Genomic DNA, 26,168 nt, shown 5'->3' with positions numbered 1-26,168 from the left:
GACAGAGAGAGAGAGAGAGAGAGAGAGAGAGAGAGAGAGAGAGAGAGAGACAGAGAGACAGAGACAGAGACAGAGACAGAGAGAGACAGAGACAGAGACAGAGACAGAGACAGAGACAGAGAGACAGAGAGACAGAGAGAGCTCTGATTTTATATAAGTAAGGCACTCCTAGGACTGATACTCCATTCACCAGTGCGAAACAGCAACTCATTTGTAGCATAGTCTTATACTGAAAAGATAAGTGATTTAATAAGGATAATATGACCAATATAAGGCAAAATTTCAACTCAGATCTCCTGATCTAAAATACTGACTCTATACAGCTAAAGTACTGATTAGACTTATGAAATTATCTTAATCATCTAAAAAACATTATTTACTTAGACTAATCATTCATTGTTTAATTCCTGATCAGTTCAAAGCAAATAAATATAATAGCTGTGTGTATTGATTCTGGACACTAATTTTACTGCTGGTAACATCTATTGTTATGAATGTTTACTTTTAGAAGAAAATTTTGTATATCTAGGTTAGATAAGTAATTGCTTATATTTTCCATAAATTTTTAACTTAAGCTAATTGATGGCTTTTTTTTTTCAAATCAATTCAATACACTTAATTGCACATGTGACAAGCACTTTAGAGATCCAGTATATTATTAGGTTTAAAACTTTTTTTTTCCTACACATTTTTCCTATGCTTTATGAGATAAATAAGAGAATAATGGTGCATTTCCTTTAAAAAAAGAATAAAAAAAGAGTGCAGGGTTTTGTTTAAATTGCATGTCATGTAAAGTCCTTGTGGAGAGAGGATTTTTTTTAATCCCTAGTGCATAACTTACATCCTAAAAACTCCTGAAGAATAACTTTGAATTGACTAGATATAACTGTCTCTTAAATATATATTGTTCCTTTAAGTATTTGGAAAAACTATTTAATTGGCTTTCCATTAGTTAGTGGCTGTAGCCGTTAGTTAATATAGAAAAGTGTTCAGACATCCTCTCCAGAAACATGTAATGAAAATTTACCATTACTTGATCTTTTCTATTTAAAGCATTTTTAAAAACATAAAATTTACCCAAATTAGGCTCTTTCTCTCTTTGTGTGTATATATATATGTGTGTGTGTGTATATATATATATATATATACATATGATATTTTAAAAGAATAGTTAAATAAAATTTAAGCTCAAATGAAGTACTTCTATATGATAATTCTTTGTTCAAATTTTTTTTTTAATGAAACAATTATCAACCTCATTGCAATCTTACACTCTTTCCTTCCCCCTTAGAAATCCCTGCTGGGAAATTCATTCTGGGGGTATATGATTTCTGTGAAATTATTCCCCATCTTTCAATGACATGTTGTTAGTTACATATATTTTTTGTTGAATGCTTTAAATGTTTGTAAAAACACAGAACCAAGAAAAATATAGCTAACATTCTGAACATTTGGAATAGTCATTTCCTGACCATGATAACGCAGGATTGTGGAGGAGACCAGTGTTTCCATTAAGAAAGTAACAGCTGCATCTGAATTCATCACACTAATTCCTTTCTCAGATGTTTGATTCCTTTTAAATTCAACCATTTTGTAATGTAAGCCACTAATTACTATGTCACTATACAAGATAAGTATTATGATCCATCATCTATACAGCTAATTTATTGAGGTAGATACAAAACTCAATTTGGAAAGAGTTGTTCTTTTCAAATGTTCTCCTAAAATTTTTTGAAATGCTTCAAGATGATAGAAATTAAGAAGAAGATACTGATTTCATTGTCATTCATATTTTAAAAATCAAATTCATTCTACAAACAAGGGTGAATTGTTTATTATACAGTTATATTCACTTTACAAAAATGTAAAATATACTGAAAATTAGGCATTTTTCTTCATTTCCTCCAATTAAATCTATTTCCTATTCACTGAAGTTTTGTCTTGGGATTTTCAAAAATATTTGTAGTCCTAGAGTGAATATGGTAATTGTACAATCAAAAATATTTTAAAGTTTCAGCATAGACAGATTTCTAAAATTTGTTTGTAATTTTCTTTTAATTGAATATTCACTGAGGTTATTCATGAATAACGAAATTTTAAAAATCATTAGTTCTAAGAAAAATATATTGTTTTCATGATTCACAATTATATTCATTGATACAAAACAAAACATATCAAAGCTGACTACAATTATTATTAGAATCCATGGTATTATACTAGGAGTATTTTAATTTTGGAAATAGGCATCATTTTTTTTCCAACAACAGAGGAAAATAAAAAAAAAAAAACAAGTTAACATGCTTGAGAATCATCCCATTACTTTTCTTCAATAATTCTTGGAATTAATTTTCACTTTGGTCCAATAATAGTCTTTGCAATTATAATATCTCTTTAAAAATAACAGCACCAATGATCATTTATCATGTACCATCTGTATGTAGAATACACACATTTTGTTGCTCCAGTGAATTCATTTCATTGTCAACAATAAGTTCATTACATACTGGTAGCCTGGTGGGGGTGGGTTTGGGAAGGGAATGTTGAGAACAGCAAAACTCTTATTGTGTTCCCAATTTATGTTTTCTAAAATGTGCATTTCACATATAGAATACATGGCACAATGGATAAAAGACCAGTTTCATTCAGAAAGGCCTATGATCAAGTTCAATCTCTGACATTTACTAGCTTCATGACCATGTACAACAAAAAATCCTTCAGTAGATCAGGCAACTCATTAAAACTAAACTACAGAGGTGTTGCTTATTTCCATCAGTGGAGAGACTTTACACTTGGGAGTTTCCTATATTTATGAAATGACAGGGTCAAATTCATCCCTCCCACCAACCGTTCCCAAAATGTGCAAGTTTTAGAATGGGGAAATTAGATAAATTGCTATCTTTTTAATGGCCTACATGACCTCCTCTTCATCATAACAGATGACTAGAGATGAACATTCATTATATCATATTTTGTAATTATAACTTAAGAAATACATAAATTCCAATGGATCAATGGGCTTTTCTCAGGAGTAGTTATCATAGAGGCACAATAAAACCCTGAGGTGGGTGGTATTTACTCATGAAGATACATGTATTCTAAAATTAGGCCCAAAATTCCAACTACCCCCTATCTTCATTCAGAAAAAAATAAAACACACACACAATTAATATAAAATCAAATTATCCAAAGCCTAGGGGTCAAGTGATTGAGTGGCAACATGAGCAGGCAAAGGAAGCAAAATAAACAGAGCAACCCAATGTTACACTCCTATTTTGGTGACAAAAAGGATGAAGGTGCATAAGAGGAGGAAGACTGTGAAGTCAGAACTCCTGCCCCAAAAGCTTCAAAGAAAAATTTGAACTGGTTAAAGGCCATAGAGGAGCTTAAGAAACAAATAAGAGAAGTGGAGGAAATATTGGGAAGAGAAATGAGAAAGATAGAAGAAAATTATGAAATGAGAGTCAACAGCCTAACTGAGGAAAATAACACCTTAAAAAAATAGATTAACTCAAATGGCAAGAGAGGCTGAAAAAGGCAATGAGGAGAAAAATGCCTTAAAAAGCCCAATTTGTCACATGGAAAAAGAATGCAAAAACTCACTAAGGAGAATAATTCCTTCAGAATTAGATTGGACCAAATGGAAGCTAGTGACTTTATAAAAAAATCAAGTTGCTGTTAAACAGATCCAAACAAATGAAAGAATAGAAGGTGATATGAAATATCTCATGGGAAAAAAAAAACACTGACCTAGAAAATAGATCCAGGAGAGATAATGTAAAAATTACTGGACTACCTGAAAGCCATGACCAAAGAAAGGACCTAGAAATAGTCCTCCAAGAAATTCACAAGGAAAACTGCCTGGATATTTTAGAACCACAAGCAATATAGAGGTTGAAAGAATCCACCAATCACCTCCGGAAAAAGATCTCAAAAAGAAAACTCCTAGGAATATTATAGCCAGGTTTCAAAATTCCCAGATCAAGGAGAGAATATTACAAGCAGCCAGGAAGAAACAATTTAAATATTGTGGAAACACAATCAGGATAAAAAAGGATCTGGCAGCTTCTACACTGAGGGATCGAAGGGCCTGGAATGTGATATTCCTGAGGTCAAATGAGCTGGGATTAAAACCAAGAATCACCTACCCAGCAAAACTGAGTATCAAGTTTCAGGGGAATATATGGTCATTCAGTGGAATAGAGGACTTTCAAGTATTCTTGATGAAAAAAAAATATCTGAATAGAAAATTTGACATTCAGATACAAGAAGCAAGAGAAGCATAAGAAGACAAACAGGGAAAAGAAATCATAAGGACCTTATCAAAGATGAACTATTTACATTTCTTCATGTAAAAATGATAACTGTAACTGATTAAACTTTTTTCAGTATGAAAATGGTTGAAGGGAATACACACACATATGTGTATATAGGAGGATATATTGGCATTTGAATACATATGTGAATGTGTTTATATATGTTTACAGGTATACAGAGATAGAAGGCACAGGACCAATTTAATAGGAAGGGATCACACTTAAAATGTGAAATTAAGAGTTGAGAGAGGAATATAATGAGAAGACATGGGGAGAGACAGAATGGGGTAAACTATCTCATATAGTAGATGAGAGGGAAAATGGTCACAATGGAGGGGAAGAACAGAAAGGCAAAAGGAAATGGATCAACCTTATTCTCTTTGAATTTGGCTCAGGGATGGAATGAAATACACACTAAATAAGGTATCCCACCCTACAAGAGCGTCGGGGGAAGGGGATGAGAGGGGGGATGATGGAAGGGAGGGCAGGCTGTGGGGGAGGGAAGTTGGATGCATCCACTTTTGAAAAAGGGACTGCTTCAAAGTAGAGAACAGAACAAGTCAGAGGTGGGATAGTAGGGAGGGAGATATAGTCAGTCTTTTGCTATATATCTACTATGGTAATGTTTTGCATAGCTACACATGTACAACCTATTCTGAATTGCTTATCTTCCCAAGAAGGGTGGGAGACAAGGGAGGAATGGTATGAATCTGGAATTCAAAGTTTTAAAATCAAATGTTTAATATATATATATATATAATTATTAATACTATTTTACATGTAATTGGGAAATAAGATATACAGGCACTTGGGCAAAGAGATCCACCATGCCCTACTGGACAAGTTGAAAGGGATATGGGACAGAGAAGATAAGAGTGGATAACCTGTGTGACCACTATTGTGGGGTGGCGGGTAGGGGAATAATGGGGAGAAAATTTGTAACTCAATATCTGGAGTAAATGAATGATGTAAACCAGAAGTTAATGAAGCATTTAAATAAATAAATAAACAAATATAAATAAATAAATAAACAAACAAAAATAATGAATGAATGAATAAACAAACAAATAAATGAATGAGTGAATGAATAAATATATAAATGAATGAATGAATAATTGGATAAATGAATAAATAACAGTGTGTGTTTGTCTGTGTTTCTGTGTGTGTTTTCCTTTTTTACCTTTCTATGTCTCTTGCATCTCATAATTGGAGGTTGATTTTTCCATTGAGCTCTGGATTTTTCATCAGAAAGGTCTGGAAATCTGTTATATCATTGAATAACCATATCCTTGCCTGGAAGAATATGTTCAGTTTGCTGGGTAAGTGATTCTTGGTTGTAACCCAAGCTCTTTTGCCTTGCGAAAAATTGTATTTTACTTCCTCCAATCTTTCATTGTAGAGGCTTCCAGATATTGTGTGATCCTCACTGTGATTCTGTGATATTTGAATTGTTTCTTTCTGGCTGCTTGTAGCATTTCCTTCATTACCTGGTAGTTCTGGAATTCGGTCACAACATTTAGTGGACTTTTCAATTTGGGATCTCTTTCACCAGGTGTCTGGTGGATTCTCTCGAATTCTATTTTATCCTCTGGTTCTAGTATCTCAGGGAAGTTTTCCTTAATGATCTCTTGGAAGATGTTGTCCAGGCTCATTTTTTCATCATGATTTTTGGTTAGGCCTATGATTCTCAGATTATTACTCCTGGATCTGTTTTCCAGCTCAGTTATTTTTCCATCAAGATATTTTACCTGTTTTTCTAATTTTTCATGCTAGATGTTATTTTATTTTATTTTTTTTTTACTAATTCTTGGTTACTCATAGAGTTATTTGCTTCAATTTGGTTGATTCTAGTTTTTAATGAATTGTTTTCTTGGTTAGTTTTTGGAGCTCCTTTTCCACATCACACATTTTTTCTTTATAAGGAGCTGTTTTCTTCATTGAAATGTTTTTTTTTTCTAATTTTGCAATTTTGATTTTAAAAGAATTACTCATTTTATCTTCTATCCCTCTAATTTGGTTTTCAAAGTTCCTTTTCAGCTCATCTGAGAATGCTTTCTGTGCTTGAGACCAGTTCCATGTTGAGGCTTCAACTGTGGGTGTAGAGTCAGTACTGTCTCCCTCTGAATTTAGTTCCTCCCTCTCACCATAGTAGGACTCCAGAGTCTTTGTCTTTGCAGTTTGCTTTCTACCCATTTTGAGGCAGGGCCCTAGCCACACCCTTCCTCTAGGGTTCCCAAGCCTTTACTGTTTAATGCTTTACCCCGGGGCAATAATTACTCTGTTTTCAGGGTCAGAGGGGAGGATTGGAGCAGCCAGGGTTCACTCTGCCATCCTGGTCCCTGGAGGTCCAGATAGGGGCTTTTTAAATTTCTGGGCTGTGGATTGGTAGTCCCAGGAGTAGCTGCTGCCCCTGTCAGGGGACCTGCATTTGATTCTTACCCTGCTCTGCCAAGTCCCAGCCCTTTAGTGATAGGGCCTGGTATTGGACCCAGGTTGGTGGGTCAACTTGACACCACATTGATCAAACCTTGTCCAGGCCTCTGCACACTGTGGTGACATCTTCTGGGCCTCTCAGTAACAACTTCTATTGAATTTAATTTAATAGGAATATTTTTATAACATTATTAGTAGTACTATAGTAATTTAAGAAAATATAAGCACAATATAGAGTGTATTGAACATATTTTTCTCAAAGAATCTTAAGGACACTTTGGTAGCAAAACTAGAAGGGAAGTTACATGCAACTGGATCAACAGTGTATCTTGAATGAATATACTTTCTTGCTATTATTAAAAGGTTTCATTTTTTTCATTGACTTTTAGATCATTTAGGAGTATCTTAATTTCATTTTAAGGTCAAACCTGAAAAAACAGAATAGCCCACCAGTTCTAATCCACAGCAATTGTCTTTTTTATATGGACAAATCTGATTTATTACTCAGTATTTTGAAGAAGAGATAGCAAGACATTAAGGATTTGGAGCCAGAAAGACTAAGATTCAGATCCAACCTACTGGTTTTCTAGGGCATGCTCAGAGCAATGTTCAGCAAAACATAGTCTCAGAGTCACTTACAATAATTAATGATTAATTGAACTCAGGCTTTACTGAATCCATATCCATTCTTTGTGTATTATATCATACAACTTTCCTCCCAATAAAATAGAAATAATATTGTACTATTTTACTTGCAGGGTTATTATGCTTTGTAAACTATAAGCCACTAGGTAAATAATACACATTATCTAACTAGTTTCTCTACCTACGAGAATTTGTATTCTCTTCCCAATCTCTCTTTCTTCCTTCCATTCTCTGCTATTGAATATATCTCCTTTCATAAACTTTCTTATAACATTTTTCCCCAAAGTCTTCTCTTTTTTATCATTTTATATTTCATACTGTACTTATATATCTTTATAAGGTAACATTCTATATTCTACTGCAAGTTATTTCAGTAAAGAATCATGCAAGAATCCATGGTTTTTATTTGTTTGGTTGGTTTTAATTTTTGTTGTTATCATCAATGCCTAACACAGTGCCTTAAATATAGTAGGAAGTTAATAAATGTTTGTGGTATTAATTGAACACCACAGAGGGTTTTGTGTTGAAGTACAGGGATATACACACATATGTGTGTGTTTTACATCATGTCATTATTTAATTTGGAGACTACTATAAACTCCTCAAGGGAGTTTATTATTCTATTCAATAGTCTATATTGTGCCTATATTTTCTTAAATTAGTATAATAACACTAAGGATGATATAAAAAATTTATTCCTATTTATTAAATTCAATAGAAGTTGTTACCAAGTGTCCCTGAGAAATTAATGGAAACAGAATAATCTTTTTGTATGTTTATTTTTTCCCCAGTTAAGGCTACAAAGATTTCCCTCATCCCTTCTCTCTTATTTTTCATGTCAACAGCATGATAGCAGTTTTTTAGATTCATGGTGCTTATTCCTTCAGGATAAGTGCAGACCTAGGGAGCATTCAGTTCCAGCATAAAAACAAACAAACAAATATTAAATTGGGAGTTAACAGACCCAAATATTAATCTTACTCTTGCTACTAATTAGATATATTACTATAGGCAAGTCCCTTTTCCTTGTCCTTAGTTTCCTCACTCTTAACCAATGAGAGTTGTATTAGAAGGTCTCCAAAGTCCCTTTGAACTTTCATGATCTGACTAATATGATAATTACATGAAGGAGGCCATGCTTTGTGTAGAATGGAAAATATTAATTATTGGTTAATTATTTATTGTACTGTTGGTGGTAGACATTATTAATTCTCTTAGTATCTTAGTATCAACTTGTAAGATTATTTTTTTAAGTTTGCAAAACTATACAGGCACCTGTACTTTGGTAGATAAAATATGTGATTGAATATTCACAATTCCTTTAGCATGGCAATTTCTAAAAATTTCATATTCTTACTACAACATGGCTGTGTTCAATTGCTACTGTCAGCATTAATTTATAATATTTTCCAGAGTTGTCATACCAAAGCAAATGAGTCCTGCTTAGTGATTTATTGAAGGGAGGATGGCATGATTTTGGAAAATTTTGTTTATGTGAACTAGGGTCATCTTGAATCTTGCTTTTAGATATTTAGACTTCACAATCAATCTCCACAAATAAGCATCTGTTAGATTACATTATTTCAGCGAGGAATATGTTATCCTTGTACCACAAACCAATGTGTTAGCATTCAAAGGTTCATGCAAATAACATATGCTGGTTACAGATGGGTATATGTGGCAGCACCAATCAGTTTTCCTCACAAAGGACTGCCTGATGAAATAAAGGCAGAATCATTTTAGTGACCAAGTCATACTTACAAATCTGTCTAGATGAAAGATCTGGTATTGACATATTGACAGGTAGTCTGGTAAAGGAGACTCAGATAATAGGAAATTCAATCAATTTGGAGAACTATAGTTTACATATTAACAAAAAACAAACAAACAAACATAAATTCGGTTTCCACCTCAAACACTCATTAGCCATGTGACCCTTGGTAAGTCAATTAAACTCCCCTTGTTTCCTCTTTTGTTTAAATCTTAATAAGTGGGAAATATATTCTAGGAACCTTAAATATCATCTCTAACTGTGATTTTGTTTTTTCGCAGTTAAGAATTTTTGCAGTTCAGTCACTTTCAATTGTGTCTGACTCTTCATGACCCAATTTGGGATTTTCTTGGCAAAGATGGTGGAGTTGTTTTTTTTTTTTTTTTACCATTTCCTTCTTCAACTCCTTTCACAGATGAGGAAAAAAAGGCAAAGGTGGTTAATGACTTGCCCAAAATAACACAGCTATAATCGGAGGCAAGATTTGAACTCACAATGAAAAGTTTCCCTAACTCTATGCCCTGCACTCTATCCAATGAGCCACCTAGCTGCCCCACAGTAATAGCAAATCCCAAAGACTAGTATGTGTCCAGTACTCTGTTATCTTTCACTTTCTTTCTCTACAAGCACTTGCTCATCTGCTAGTGTCTCTGCAATCTTCCACACCTGTGCCAGAAGTCCTTCAAGGATGGTAGATTATCACAAAACTATGTAATTTTAGAATTAGATGAGACCTGAGCAGCTATCTAGTTCAATAAATGCTCAAAAGGAATGACCACTGTTATTTACCTGACAAGTGCCTTTCCAGTCACTGTCTGATCATCTCCAAGGGTGTGAAACTTCATCTCCTCTCAAGGCAACCCATTTCCATTCAGGAAAGATCTATTTGTAAAAAAGAGGTTCCTTACAGAAAATCAAAACTAGTTACTTTTGCAACTTTCACTGCCTTCTGAGGGAAACAAGTTAACCCTCCACACAAATGTCCTTCAGATATTTGAAGATAGCAAGCATGTTCCCTATTAGTATTATTGTTCCTATGCTGAATATGCCCATTTTCTTCAGCTAGCCTTTGTATGTCATACATTCACAGTCTTTCACCATGCTAGATAATTTCTTATAGATACTCTCTCAGTGGTGGAGAACCTGAAGCTGTGAGGTCACATGTGGCCCACTAGGTTCTCAAGAGTTGTCCTCTGACTGAATCCAAACTTCACAGAACAAATTCCCTGAATAAAAGGATTTATTCTGTGAAGTTTGCATTCAGTCAAAGGTCCACAATTGAGGAACTAGAGGGCAACATGTGGCCTTGAGGATGCAGATTCCCAACCTCTACATTTAATTCATCTATGTGATTCTAAAATACAGTGTCCAGAGCAGAAAATAGCATTTCAGATGATATTCAATTAGCATTGACTGCAATGAAATTAAAAGTCAATCATTCAATATGCAATAATGTCAACCAGTCTATATGGGTATTTAGGGAAGAATAGCACCTCTGAAGTAAGTGCTGGCAGTACCCTTTTAGGGGTGTTTATTCACCTTTGGTGTCCACCTTTACCCAACTCTCACCTATGTCTCCAAGAATGTATAGCATGCACAGGGGTCACACCCCAGGAAAACTGTCTTGGCACATGAGGTAAACCAGATTGAAGGTAACCAATTGGTCTCAAACACTCAGTGGTTTAGGGGGATGTTTACCCCAAGCATATAAAAACTCTCTGGTGAAATGGATAGAAGTGAACAATTTGTTCCAAAGGTCATGAAGGAGGTTGAAGCAGATGTTGTGTAGCGCTAAGGTCATATATTGCATCCCAGATCAAAATTAGTCTTCATGACTTTTGTGTTGTCACTGGACCTCAATGATTGTAGAAGAGAGAGTAAGGCTGAAGACTGCAACTCTGCTTCACTTATATCCAATTCACTTGTAATTCAAGACCTCACCCAGTTACATTGTTCTTCAAAATGGAGGACTAAGAACATTAAGGAACCCCCGTGTGCTAAAAACTGAAAAATGCTAGGGATCAAAAAAAAAGGCAAAACATCCTCAGTTCTTTCAAGGAACTCACAGGCTAATGAGGCTGATATTACACAATCTGTGACATATTAGGTATATACCAGAACAAAAAAGTAGTAATAATAGCCTTTCCTCTTTTTTTTTCATGAGGATCAAATGAAATTATACATTTAAAATGCTTTACAAACCTTAAAGTGCTGTATTAATATTAGTTATTGTAAAGGCAGCAACTGTTGAATAGTGCAATGAGTTCTGGACTAGAGGGACAGAAGATCTTGATTTAAATAATAGGTTAACTCTCTGTTCCCCTGTGTACATCATCTTTATCCATATGCTGAACCTGAGATTCCAGATCCATAAAATGTGCATATTACTTGTAATAATAGTTTGACAAAGTCTTTGTGGTATTAAATGAAAAAAATTGTACAAACTTCTATCTATATGTAGATAATTAATACAATTATTTTGGCCTCAGGATTTATTCCCTTAGGTCTAGGGCTAATTAATTGAAACTATATCCATTTGCTGTTGACATGATATTTTACTAAAAAAATACCAATGAATCAATAGATATGAATTGAATAATAAATAATAACTTTAGCAAAATTGCTAGAAATAAAAATTGGCAGTATTTCTCCTTATTAATCACAAAACCAAGGAGGAATAATAGAAGATAAAGTAGATAATTCTGGTTACATAAAATTCTAAAAAAACAAAACAAAACATTTTTCCCCACAAGGAAAACCAGTGCAACTTAAATAAGGGAACAAGTTAACTCATCGGAAATGGTCCTTGCAACAGTTTCCTTTGATGAAATTCTTATATTCAAGATATATAAAGACTAATTCAAATTTATGAGAATAATCATACTCTGATAGGTAAAAGGTCATAGGATATGAAAAGGTAGTTTTCAAAGAAAAAGTGTAATCAATAACTACATGAGAAAACATTTCAATTCATTAATAATTGGAGAATTAGAGATTAGAGTAACAGCGATTCTATCTCATGTCTATTGAATACCACATATGAAAAAGTGGAAGTGAAAATAATTAGAGAGGTAGAGGGAAAATAAACCTATTAGTGCACTGTTGACTGGGCTGTGGATTGATCTAGCCATTTTGAAATGGCATTTGAAACTATCAGTAAACTGTATATGCCATTTGATTTACCAATACTAGGTTTATCTACCAAAGATATCAAAAGGAAGGGAAAGGGTGAAAAACTGTTCAATTTCTACTATTCATAAAGGTTAAATAGGCAGCTACATAGGGGAACTTTCTGAATGAGGAGAATGTGAAGAATGGCATCTCAAAATACACTTTGTTTCATCTTAATCCTCTAATATTATAGACCCATCTATAGAGTACTAAAAACTGAGGATAGAAATGATAACAGAAAATCAACAATTTCATGGACTTCTTTTATCATATCATTTATGTTTTTAATTAATGCCCTTAATATAGGAGGCAACAGTGTATAATGGAGAATTTTTTATTTTGATTCATGAAACCAGCATTTGAATCTTGACTTCTGACACATAAATAATTTAAGCTTCTGAGTCACAATATCTTCCTCTGGAAAATGAATGTAATACCTATAGTACTTTGCCAGACAGTTTTCTTATAAGGCTCAAGTAAAACAATTTTACACCTAAAAGATCTATATAAATGTCAGAGTTGCAAAGCTCATCAAGTAAAAATAAAATACAAATAGCATGACCAAGTGGTAATATAAAACAGATGTTTATGATTCAAAACATAAAATAGTAATACATAAACAAAACAAAGTACTGAATTCTTATGCTTTTGTACAATTTCTCAATTTATTAAAAAAGTATCTTGGATAATAAAATATGAACAACAGAATAAAGAACACTATATTTCTAGTTAATCGACTTGAGTTTGAGTTCTGGTCCTTCTTTACTGCTCTTTCATCTCACCAGCCTTTATCTCTCTGGGTCTAAGGTTGCCCAAGTATAAAAGACATGTCATACCATATTTTTATGTTTACTTGAAAAATTATTCCTATTATCAAATTAGTTTATTTGTATAATCAACTTAAATAACTATAAAGTACTAGACATGCCAATATAATCACTGGAAGGAAGTATGATATAGTGGAAAGAATCGAAGGCAGAGGATTTCAGTTGGAATTTCATTTCTGCTAATGACTACCACTCTGTTCTGTGTGAAGGGTCCAAAGTCACTAAATCTTTTGGAGCCTCAATTTCTGTATTTGTAAAATACTGCATAAGATAAGATAGCATCAAAATTATTGTTACTTCTAAATATTTGGTCCTATGACCACTATTTAATCTCTATCAATCTCAAATCCCCCCCAAAAAAAGACCCACATAATAGTCCTCCAGAAACTATTTCATAATACAAAATATTTTCATGGACATTCATGTGATCTGATCTGCATTGCCTGATGTGAGAAATCTGTTTACAAATAATCAGAACATAAGATTAACTATTCTTTGTGTTGCAGTTTAAAGACATTGTTATTTTTCATTAGACTGTATATAAAGCACAAGTTGGCAAAACTTAGAATTTAAGAATGCCAGATATTGTTTTTTCTTTATTAATAAAAATCCTTATAAAAAGATAGTTCTTTTATTTGTTAAAAATTACTATCACATAGTAAGTACTTGATAGATACTTTATTTAACTAAATGCAGGATTTGTGGTGGGAACAGCAAGTTCATACAGTCAATAGAGTGTCAGGCCTGAAGTCAGAAATACTCATCTTCCTGAAATCAAATCTGGCCTCAGACATTTACTAGCTGTTTGCCCCTGGGCAAGTCACTTAACCCTATTTGTCTCACTTTCTTCAACTGTAAAATGACAGGATAAGGACATAGAAAATCACTCCAGTATTTCTTCCAAGAAAACCCCAAATTGGAGTGACAGAATCAGACATGACTGAAAACAACTGAACAGCAACAGGACTTTTTTTATGTTTCCTGATTGATGGCAGAAAAGAGGGAAACCATGAGAAAACTTGCTCTAAAATTCTCATTAATAGAAAAATACTTCCTAAGAGCATTTTAATCCTACCAGAAAGGGTACAAAATCAGAGAAGGGAGTGGGAGAGGAGGTGAGCGAATCAACTAGAAGGGAAGGAGAATCCATGGAAGGGCTAAGTGAAGAACTGAACAAATCTGAAACTCCACATTCTTCACAATCCTGGAAAGTCTGAAAGATCTACTGCCATCCCATCAAGGTGGGGACTCTCTTGCCTCCATACATGAAATCAAAGGGTTAGTAGTCTCTGAGGCCTTTTACTATATCACCTCCTGGCTCATGATGAGTCCAGGCAATGGAATGCTGCTGAATGTTTAACTGGTTTTCAGGGAAAAAAAAAGACAACATAATTTTCAGTTTATTCAGCATTAGTAACATTTTCTCTAACACTTTTTAAAGTTTATACAATCAGCAAAACAATAAATGAAACCCTTAATTAATCAAGATTTGTAGTGTTTGTAGCTTTCTAAGGTATAATGTTCACAGTAAAAATATTAACAATTTGGTCTAGTGAGATATTACATTAATCTGGCACATCACTGAGTCCAGGCTTAGGAGACCACAAATATTATCCAGAGAACACCCTGCCTGGTGTCAGGATGTGGATGTGCTTAGATACATCCCCTACCTTCTCTCGTCACAAAATTACAAAAGTTCAGGGAACTATCACCAACTTCTGCATACCACAAGTAAATTTGTAACTCTATACCTCAGCCCCACATTATGTTCTCACATCCCATCAAAACAAAACAAACAAAACAAAAATCTGGCTTGGGCAGAGACCTATCAGGTGTTCTAGCTTATTATTGTCACCCCATCCTTGACTAAATCCTTAGTTTATCCCTTTCTGTTCCTTCCCTTCTTCACAAAAAGCTCAGATTAACAAAGAATGGCTATACTCTTAACATTTTCTCTTCCCCAACCCTATGGAAAATGGGAAAACCATTATAATCACTCACTCACCTGCACTGTAACATGTTCTAACCAACTCTATGCAGTTCCACTTCATGTATTCCATGAGAGCTAACCACATCTAAAAAGTGAGGCTGTAGATCTCATCAATTTGAGACACTCTAACTCTCTCCCAAGATTCTGTTCACCATGTAGGAAATGGCAAATCTTTCCTTTCCTCTCTGAAGTCATTCTTGTTTTCTGGAGAAAAAATAAATAAATTTCAAAAGCAGCAAAAGGAAAGGAAATATTTATTGAGTATTACAAAGAAATAAGGGATAAAAAAGAAGAAAGAGAACATCAATTCCAGGTCATATGACCAATAGGATGGAGAAATATCTAATTATTATACTCCATAACAAACACACACACATGAATTATGTGCCAGAGATAGATCAATTACAGCTGTCTTCATAACTTCGTTGGTCAAAGACACCACAAAACCTCAAGGTAACAACCTTGTTAACTAACAGTAGAGAATGAAAATTCCTAAGCCGTTGCCTCTCCCCACACTCAGTCTCCAAACTCTGAGAGAGTGAACTACCTAACACACGGGTCTGTTCTCTACATCCAATTCAGTGATTTACTTGCAACTGCAGTGTCTCTAGGCACACCTTCCCCATTTGCTCTCACTCTATCATTCTATGACAGAAAACACCGGACCTCAACTCAGCCCATCCCCATGTGGAAGAAGAAAGTACAGCAGAGCTGGACCCTGCCCTTCTTGGGGTGGCAGTACTAAACAGAGAACAAAAGAACACAAGAGTTGCCAAAACTTAAAAAAGAAAGGAATGGATGTATATATCCCATGTGAAGCAGAAATAATTGACAGAATAGAAAAGTTTGAATCCAATCTAGTAAGTCTTTTGAAAGAACCACAAGGGAACAACTGATCATGAATGCATATATACTGAAATGAAATATTATATAGGGGAAAAGAATGAAATAAGAATAATATTTTAAAAACACATGATCTTTATTCAAGCAAATTAAATTCGTCTGAAAGCCCAGATTCATGGCTGCCCAGAAGAACATGACAAGTTGAAAAACCTAAACACCATAAAAAAGACAAACTTCGTAGAATTTATGAATACAGAAAATTATGTGCCAATAAAAAGGATTACCAGGACTCTTAAGGAAGGTGAGAAAGGTGAAGAAATATAAAATACAAACAAAGAACCCTTATACTTCAAAGTACAAATGATTACTTTGAAAAATTTCAATTTAAAAAAACACAATAAATTATGAAAGAAACCAAGAAAAAGACCATCAAATATAAAAGAAAGGAAATTCTAATTACACAAAATTATTCAACATCCACCAGAAATACTACATCTTTTTGTTAACAAAATGACATATATTTGGGCACATAGAAATTGCAATTAAAAAAAAGACAAAAATATTAAACATCAGTTTAGGGAGCACTTACAAAATAGGATCAAAGGGAAATTTAAAAACAAAATGCTGAAATACATGAGAGTCAAAGACCAAATCATAGAATTAAGAAAAATATAGCATAGTAGCACTCAATATATATTTAAGAGAGTAGATCAATTGAATATCTAGATAAGACATAATTTTTAAAATGCATCTCAAACACCAATGTTTGATAAGCCTTTAATCATAAATTACATAGCAGAAAATTCCCTATTTGATGAATATTGAAGGGACATGTGAAAACTCCAAATTCAAAACAGATATGACCTGAATTTTAAAGAATATATCATTAAAAAATAACAGAGAATTAGATCAAATACTTTTTACAGCTACAGATAAGAAACAAGTTCCTTAAAATAAAGGATAAGGATGGAGCCAAAATGGTGGAGTAAAAGCAGGAACTTGCTCCAGCTCTTCCCCTAATTACCTCCAATATCTCAAAAAAAAAAAAGAGTTTAAACAAATTTTAGAGCTATAGAACCCACAAAATGACAGAATGAAATAAATCTCCTGCTGAAGATAGCCTGGCAGGCTGACAGGAAGTGTCTATCACATCAGGCTCACAAGTGGAGCACAGACAGGGTGCTCCTGCATGGGCTGTGCTGGCACAGACAGGGTGGAGCTGTCCTTTGGGGATTGAATCAATGTCAGTTGTGTTTTCCAGACTTCTCAACCCAAAAATGCCAAAGACCAAGTAAGACGTCAGTGGAGAAACTTTTTGGACCTGGGTAAGAGTGTGCAGTCTGGCCCCTGCCCCTAGGGTGGCGGAAGTGGTGATGACTGCCCGGCAGTATCAACAGCAGCAGAAAAGCAGCAGAAGCTGCTTCCAGAGCTCCAGGCCCACAGATTGTGAGTGGAACAAGTGGTTGATCAAAGGGCAATTTCAGGAATCTCTTTACTGGCACTCAAGCAGAATTCTTTTGCTTTGAACTGCTTGGATCTGGATTGCAGTCTTGGGTGGCTGTCCTGGTGTGAGGAGGAGTGCTGGTGTGGCAGACCTTGTGGCAGCTGTGGAAAGGGAGTCCTCCTCACATTTCTAAGGTAGGTGCAAAATTCTAAAAAAACAACCAAAAAACCCCCAAAAACTAAAATAGGGGCTTACTTCAATTTCTACTCTGGCAAACAGCTTGAAAGTCAAGTAAATGACTGGGAAAATGACCAAACAGAGGAAAAGAAATCAGACTATATAACCCTTCTTTGGTGACAAAGAAGATCAAAACATAAAAAAAGAAGAAGAAAAAAATAAATGATAGGGAAACTTTGATAAGATAAAATAGATAAATTTTATTATGTATAATTGAAAGCCTTTAGTTACACATGTAATACATATATATAAATGTATATACTTATATTCATATATATATATAATATAAATACATATGAGTACACACATATACAGAGAGAGAGAGAAACAGAGAGAGAGAGAGAGAGAGAGAGAGAGAGAGAAAGTGTATTCAGAGAAGCATGGAAAGGCTTACAAAAATTGAAACAGAGTGAAATAAACATAACCAAGGAAACAAAAAAAAATAATGAATACAACAATGTAAATTGAAATAGAAACCACCACAAAATAATTAAACTTGTCTTTCAGTTTCAAGGAACAACCATGGCCCCAAAGAAGAGAATGAGAAGATACCTTTCCCTACTTCTTTGTTGGAGGTTGATGCTTGTGGGACATTGTATTAATTTTACAATTTTAAAAAATATATTAATCACTTACAGTGATTTTTCCTCTTTTTCCACTTTTCCTTTCTTTTTTTTAAAGTCTTTGTTGGTATCCAAACATTATGTGGTAGTGGGACTGGAAATGACAGTTGCCAATTGGCTGAAGTTGGGGGGTGAAAGTTAATGGCTCTCGAAGGAGACGGGATGTATGTGGGAGAGTTCAAGGACCACAGAGGCTGTTGCTTCTCAGTGTGTCAGACCATCTTCAAAATCTGAGGATGCCATCAATAAAAGCACTTATTTTTTTTGAAGGTTTAAAATCAAGTTTCTTTAAGACCCTAAAAAAAATTCCTAAAATTAGGCCTATCTTCCTTCAAGCTCCTTCGTTATGAATGTACTTCAGTTTTATAATACTTCCTGCTACAGCAGACATCCTTGATGTGTGGACTGTGAATTCTCAGCATCAGATGACTCCATTACAATGCAGTTGATTGTTTGAATTTATTTATCATTTGATTTTTCCTCAGTTACATGTGAAACCAATCTTTAACATTCATTTTTAAAACTTTAAGTTCCAAATTCTTTCCCTCCCTCCCCATCACCTCACATAGAGAAGGTGAGAAATTCAATATAGGTTATACACAAAGTTATACATATATACATACATATATACACATATATATATAGTCATGCAAAATATTTCCATATTAGTCATGCTGTGAAAGAAAACATAGACAAAAAAAACTCCAGAAAACCAAAGAAGAGTAAAGTAAAAGAAAGTATGCTTCAATCTCCATTCAGACACCATCAGTACTCTCTATAAGGATGGATAACATTTTTTATCATATGTCCTTCAGAGTTGTCTTGAATTGTTGTATTGCTGAGAATAGCTGTTATTAACAGCTGATCACCTAACAATATCACTATTACTTTGTTCACAGTACATTTCATATTGAATCAACACATGTAAACCTTTCCAGGTTTTTCTGAGAGCATCCTACTCATCATTTTTATAGCACAACAATATACCATAATAATCATATACCACAGTTTACACAATTGATGGACATTCTCTCAATTTCTAATTCTTTGCTACCAGAAAAGAACTGCTGAAAATATTTCTTATACATATCGTCCTTTTTCTTTTTTTTAAATCTCTTTTGGGATGTAAACCTAGTAGTGGTATTGTTGGTCAAAGGGTATGCATTGTATTATAGCACTTTGGGCACAGTTCAGAATGGTTGAATCAGTTCACAATACCACCAAAACTGCATTAATGTTTCATTTTTTTCCATATACCATCCAACATTTATCATTTTCCTTTTCTGTCGTATTAACCATGTTTTAATTTGCTTTTCTCCAATCAATAGTGAGTTAGAGCATTGTATATGGCTATAGATCATTTTGATAAGTTCATATGAAAACTGTTCATATTTTTTATCATTTATTAATTTGGGAATGGGTCTTTTAAAAAATATTGGCCCAATTCTCTATATTTTTGAGAAATGAGGCCTTTATCAGAGAAAACTGGTTTAATTTTTTTTCACAGTTACTATTATTATCTGTAGTTCCCTCGATCCTATCCCCCCAATAAATCTATTTTCTCTCTCCTTTCATCCTGTCTCTCCTTAAAATGTCTTTCTGCTGACTACCCACTCTGCCAATATGCCCTCCCTTCCATCACTCCATCCCCTTCTCTTATCCTTTTCCCTACAATTTTCCTGTAGGGAAAGATAGATGTCTATATCCAATTGAGTGTTTATGTTATTTTCTCTCTGAGCCAATTCTGATGAGACTAAGTTTCACTCAGTCCCTCTCAGTTCCCCCCTCTTCTCCTTCTCTGTGCAAGCTTTTTCTTGCCTTTTTTATGCGAAACTACCCCATTCTATGTCTCCATTTCTCTCAGTACATCCTTCTTTTACCCTTTAATTTTACTTTTTATCTTTCATCCCTTCATATTCAACTCACATGTGCCCTCTATCTCTCTATATATGTATACTCCTTCTAACTGGCCTCATAATGAGAAAATTATTAGTTACAAATATAATTATCTGATATAGGAATGTAAACAGTTTAACCTTATTTAAGTTCCTTACGTATTCCCTTTCTTGCTTACCATTTTATGCTTCTTTTGATCCTTGTACTTCAAAGTCACATTTTCTATGCAGCTCTGATCTTTTAATCAGGAATAATTGAAAGTCCTCTGTCATTGAATATTCATTTTTTCCCTTGTCAGATTATACTCAGTTTTGTGGGTAGGTTCAAATTCTTGCTTCTTTACCCTCCATAAAAGCATTTACAAAACCCTCCAGTCCTTTAATTTAGAAACTTCTAAACAATATGTTATCTTGAATGTGACTCCTTGATATTTGAATTGTTTCTTTTGGCTGCTTACAATGTTCCCTCCTTGACCTGGGAGTTCTGCAATTTGACTATAATATTCCTGGAATTTTCATTTTGGGATATCTTTTAGGAAGTGATCAGTGGATTCTTTCAATTTATATGTTGTCATCTGGTTCTAGAACATCAAGGCAGTTTTCTTTGATGATTTCTTGAAAGATTATATCTAGTCTCTTTTATTGATCATGGTTTTTAGTTAGTCCAACAATTTTAAAATTATCTCCCTTGGATCTATTTTCTAGGTCAGCTGTTTTTCTAGTGAGTTTTTTCATATTTTCTTCTATTTTTTCATTGTTTTGTTTCTGTGTCATTGTTTCTTAATTTCTTATAAAGTCATTAGCTTCCATTTGCTCCATTCCAATTTGTAAGGGGTTGTTTTCTTCATTGAGCTTTTGTACCTCCTTTTTCATTTGGTCATTTGTACTTTTAAGGAATTTATTTTTTCTTAAGTGAATTTTTGTGCCTCTTTTTCCTTTTAGTCAATTCTGCTTTTTAAGGCACTCTTCTCATTGGCTTTTTTTAACCTCTTTTACCTTTTGACCTGGTCTTTTTTAAACTTTTAATTCTCTTCAGTATTTTTGTGTGTTTCCTTTACTAAGTTGTTGAATAATTTTTCTTTATTTTCTTGTATCATTCTCATTTCTCTTCCCAATTTTTCTTCTAGCACTCTGATGATTTCTAAAATCCTTTTTGAGCTTTTTCCATGTGCTGGGATCCATTTACATTTTTCTTAAAGTCTTTGGAAGTAGGAGCTTTAACTTTGCTATCTTTTCTGAGTGGGTCTTTTGATGTACCTTGCCACTTAAATTGCTCATTTTTCCATCCTATTACTTGACTTTAACTATTTGTTAAAGTAGGGCTCTGCTTCCAGGATGGAAGGTGCACTATCACAAGTTTCAGGGGTTTTGTGCAACTGTCTTCCCAGAAGCTTTAGATACTTAGAAATTTTTAGTTCTTTCAAATGGGTATGATCTAAGGAGAGGTGTATTTACTATTCTTCTGGCCTATGCTCTGGTCCATGACTGACCACAAGATTCTTTTCTTGTGTTGAATTGTGATGAATGTCCCAACTCCACTAAGGTCTCAAGTCCTGGTGTACTAGAGCTCCTCCTTGTTATGGGATGGCCTCCCAAGACTGTGACCCAGATCCAAGCATAGGCAAAGCAACAGAGTCCTGCCTCAGTGCCAGCAAAGAGACACCTATTATCTCATTCTAATCAGTTATTCAAGCTCTTTGCTATCTGTGGACTGATAACTCCAGAAGTAGTTACTGCCTCTGCTTATTTAGTGACCCCCAAGGCCTGCTTCTGGTTTCTGGGGTTGGTCTTTGCTGGGGCTGAGTCTGTCTTGGCATGGGCTGCTCTGGACTTTGTTCCACTTTCATCCAGGTATGACAGTCCTTTGACTGGAAAATGATTTTACACGATCCTTTTGTGGTTTCTGCGACTCCAGTAATTGTTTTATGATATTATTTGAAGCTATATAGAGGCATTTGTGGGGGGTAACTCAGGGAAGTTACTGACTTTTTTTCCACCCTCTTGACTCCACCACCCCTCACTTCCATGGATTTCTTAATACCCATTGGCATCTATATCCAGTGTTATATTCTTGGATAAATTGGTTAAAGCACACTTTCCTACCATAATAAGAACCATCCATTCCTGAAAACTTGGAAGATGAATTTCATGATGGAAATCCTCTGGTAGTTGTGCATTTTGAAAATTACCAGGACATATTTTGTTTCCAAAAGTCCCCTAATATGGCTTCCATGAAAATAAATGATTTGGCAATCCAAAAACTGTTGACTATCCATGGGAAGGAAGATGAAGTTCATCTCTATGACTATATGTACAAAGCAATGGAACACTAGAATTATGTTTGGTAATTATCCATTAATTCAGTTCTGGTATATTCAGAACTTTGTCAAGAATAGGAATCTTTCTAAACTTACTCTTCTTGAATGTTACAATATAAAGAAAATGTGAGAAAAGGAAATGATTTCCTGAGAACTGTTATAAATCAAAATTCATCCCACCTTCTTCTTCTACTGGAATTACTCTCAAACAAAAAAGGAATAATTTCCAATGATTGAGAGAATACCCCACCTTTCCAAGTTATATTGGTTAAGGGTAATACGTTGAACATAGAGGAAACTGTTGCATCAGGACTAGAATTTTTCAGGCAACATAGTTTTTTTTTTATATAAATCAGCTATAAATTCAAAGCTATCTGAAAGAAGTAATCATGTTTGTTGTGAATCATTGAAATCTGATATTAATTATCTGTGACTTAACCCAAAATTGTTCAGTTATGCTTTGCAATTTATGCTGTGGATAAAGTGAAAACAAAAGAGTCGACTTAGAAGATTCATCCCTACAAATATCATACTGTCAGGAAAATTGGAAAAGTACATTATCTATAGCATGGGTAAATACCTTGGTGGTTGACATTTAAAAAGAAATCTGAAAACTGGAGACATTATATTGAACAGCAGATCATCATTCTGTGATGAAATATTGAATCTAATGGGAACTGTTCAATCCAATCCACGTATTAAAAATGTTACAACTTTACATATTAAATTTCCTGAGAATTAAAAAAATAACCTTATTTTTATCCTTTCTTTTATAAGATTATTGAAAAGGCAGTAGAGATTTTAAGTACTGACTGTGGTAATTTATCAAGTTGAGATAGAAAAAAAAAATCCAGTTTTCCTAGAAGAAATTATGGAGAGGGATCCCTTATTCCAACTAGGTTTGACTGAAGTGGATCTTGCTTGAATTTTGCAGAAAGACTTCAGAGAAAAATTTCTAGGGGCACTGCAAAAATTTCTGTTGTCAGTCAAATGGAATAAACTTGAAGATGTTGCTCAGCTACAGACACTTCTTAAGATATGGCCTTAACTGCTTCCTAGAGAATCCAGGGAATTAATTATTAGATTTAATTGTCCAGACCACTATAACACCATTCAAGAGAGCATGTAGTAGTCTTCTTAAAACAAATAAATGATAAAGAGCTTTCTGATTAATATCTACAATTTTGAAAAAAATGAACTTTTCATTGATTGTGCCCTATCCAGATTCCTGTTAGAGCCCTTTCTTTTTTATTTTTTTTAAGCAATCAGGGTTAAGTAACTTGCTCAAGGTTACATGGCCAGTTATTCCTGGGTGTGGAGCTAAGTATCAGAGCCTGGATTTGATCCCAGGTCATCCCGACTCTGGGGCCAGTGCTCTTACTCGCTGTGCTACCTGGCCGCCCCTAGAGCCCTTTCTAATAGGACAATAGGGCATTTTCTATTTTATCACTTAGGCAAGAGGTGAACATTCCTACCTTTTCAGTGTAGTTTGTCCATTTAATTATGCTGTCAGGGAAGGGTAGTTTATATGAAAATATTTTCTAAATATATTGCAACTCTTAATAAGCTGAACATCTTAAATAGTTTAATAAATTTAAACACAGTGAATTTAAATAAAGCAAAAGAGAGACAATGCACACATGCTTAAAACTGCTTACTGAAAAGCCTGTTCTGATATTCATTCACCTTCGAATACTGTGTACATCTTCACAGTTTTCTATTAGGGAGTGTAAGCACATGGATTCTAAAATAAAACCTCTAAGGACATTATACAACAACAAGGTATTTGGAGGAGATCCAGTGGGTATCATATTCAAAAACAGGTATGATGTATGCATGACAAGATATGTTGACACTCCAGATGTTTTGGTTAATGGATTTATTTTGGAAAGATGCCCGATTCGATCTTCGAATGCTGCCATATGGTTGTTTAGCAACAGGAGACTACTCTGGCCTGATTGAAGTTGTTAGCACCTGTGAAACAATTGCAATATTCAGCTAAAATAATAGTAATGTTGCTACCACAGCTGCCTTCATTAAAGATGCTTTCTAAACCAACTTAAAAAATGTAATTCTGGGGGTGACTTAAAATAAGCCATTGAAGAGTTCATTCTTTCCTGTGCTGGTCACTATGTAGCTTCTTATCTCTTAGGAATCAGCAAAGCAGATAGTGACAGTATCATGGTCAGGTAGATTGGCATTTCTTCCACAACATTTCTGTGAATTCTTGGAAATTTCAAGTATTCATTTGGCATTAAATAGGAACAAATAACTTTCATTCTTAGCTATGATTTCATTTATGTGATTCAACAAGAAGCAAAAAAAGCAAGAAACAGAAAATTTTGGCCAGTGTTGTGAAGATGCTTACCTGATTTATTCATTTATTTATTACTATTTGTCCTGATGTTGACTGGAGGGCTTCCTGAGCTCTCCTCAACCAAGGATATACAGTATCTTAAACAAAAAAAAACAAAATAAAACTTAATTTATTAATTTTATTTTTAAACATTCACATTTATAATATTTTGAGTTCTAAATCTCTCCTTCTTCCTCTATAGAACCCTGCCTAAGACAACATGTAATCTGATATAAACAATATATGTATGATCATATTAAACATATTTCCACACTATTCATGTTGTGAAGAGGAATCAGAAAAAAATGTTTAAAAAATGAGAAAGAAAAAATTAACAAACAAAAAGACAACAAAAGTAAGCGAAAATAATATGCTTCTATTTGCATTCAGACTGTATGGTTTTTGTTTGTTTGTTTGTTTGTTTTTCCTTTGGATGTGGATAATTTTTTCCATCATGAGTCCTTTGGAATTGTTTTGGATCATTGCTTTGCTCAGAGAGCTAAGTCTAACAAAGTTGGTCATTGCACAATGTTGCTGTTAGTGTGTACAATTTTCTCCTGGTTCTGCTCATTTCATTCATCATCAATTCATATGAGTCTTTCCAAGTTTTTCTGAAGGCCACCTGCTCATCATTTCTGGTGGAAAAACAGTATTCCATTAGATTCATATGCCACAACTTGTTCAGTCATTCCCCAATTGATGGGCATCCCCCCAATTTCTAATTATTTGCCACCACAAAAAGAGCTGCTATTTTTTTTTGTACATGTGGGTCCTTGACCCTTTTTATTATCTCTTTGGGATACAGACCTAGTAATGGTATTTCAGCAAATAACTTTTGAAAAATCTAATTTGCTATGCAACCATTAAAAGCTTAACAGGGGCAGTTAGGGGGCACAGTGAATAGAGCACCAGCCCTGGAGTCAGGAGGAATTGAGTTCAAATCTGGCCTCAGACACTTAACATATAATAGCTGTGTGACTTTGCGCAACTCACTGAACCCCAATTGCCCTGCCTTCTCCATTGAAAAAGAAAAAAACATCTTAGCAAATATATTATGTGAAAAAATCATGCTAATAGAAGTTTTAATAAATATGGTATGAATAGTTGTATCAGCAATGCAATATTCCCAATGCCTACACCAACTATAAATATGCTTGATGCAGTTATTAATCACAAAATATACCAGGCTCTCTACATAGGGGATACAGCTAGAACATTTATTAAAATACCAGAAAACTGAGTCCCAAAACCAGAAAATCAAAGCCATCACAGTAGTTGCAAAATTGGCAAATGTAGTTCATG

General features: G+C 34.2%; 1 pseudogene; it reads left to right on the top strand.

The window, feature by feature from the left end:
- LOC138171093 (phosphatidylinositol 4,5-bisphosphate 3-kinase catalytic subunit beta isoform-like) overlaps positions 1 to 24,988 on the top strand; it is a 130,690-nt pseudogene extending 105,702 nt beyond the window's left edge.
- Positions 24,989 to 26,168: the final 1,180 nt, after the last annotated feature.

This window comes from Petaurus breviceps, unplaced genomic scaffold (genome assembly GCF_028583685.1).
Source record: "Petaurus breviceps papuanus isolate PSGF00001 unplaced genomic scaffold, PetGlider_PUasm1.0 41, whole genome shotgun sequence".
NCBI classification, from domain to species: Eukaryota; Metazoa; Chordata; class Mammalia; order Diprotodontia; family Petauridae; genus Petaurus; species Petaurus breviceps.
The sequence above is the reverse complement of the archived record's forward strand: the minus strand, read 5'-3'. Positions and strand labels throughout refer to the sequence as shown.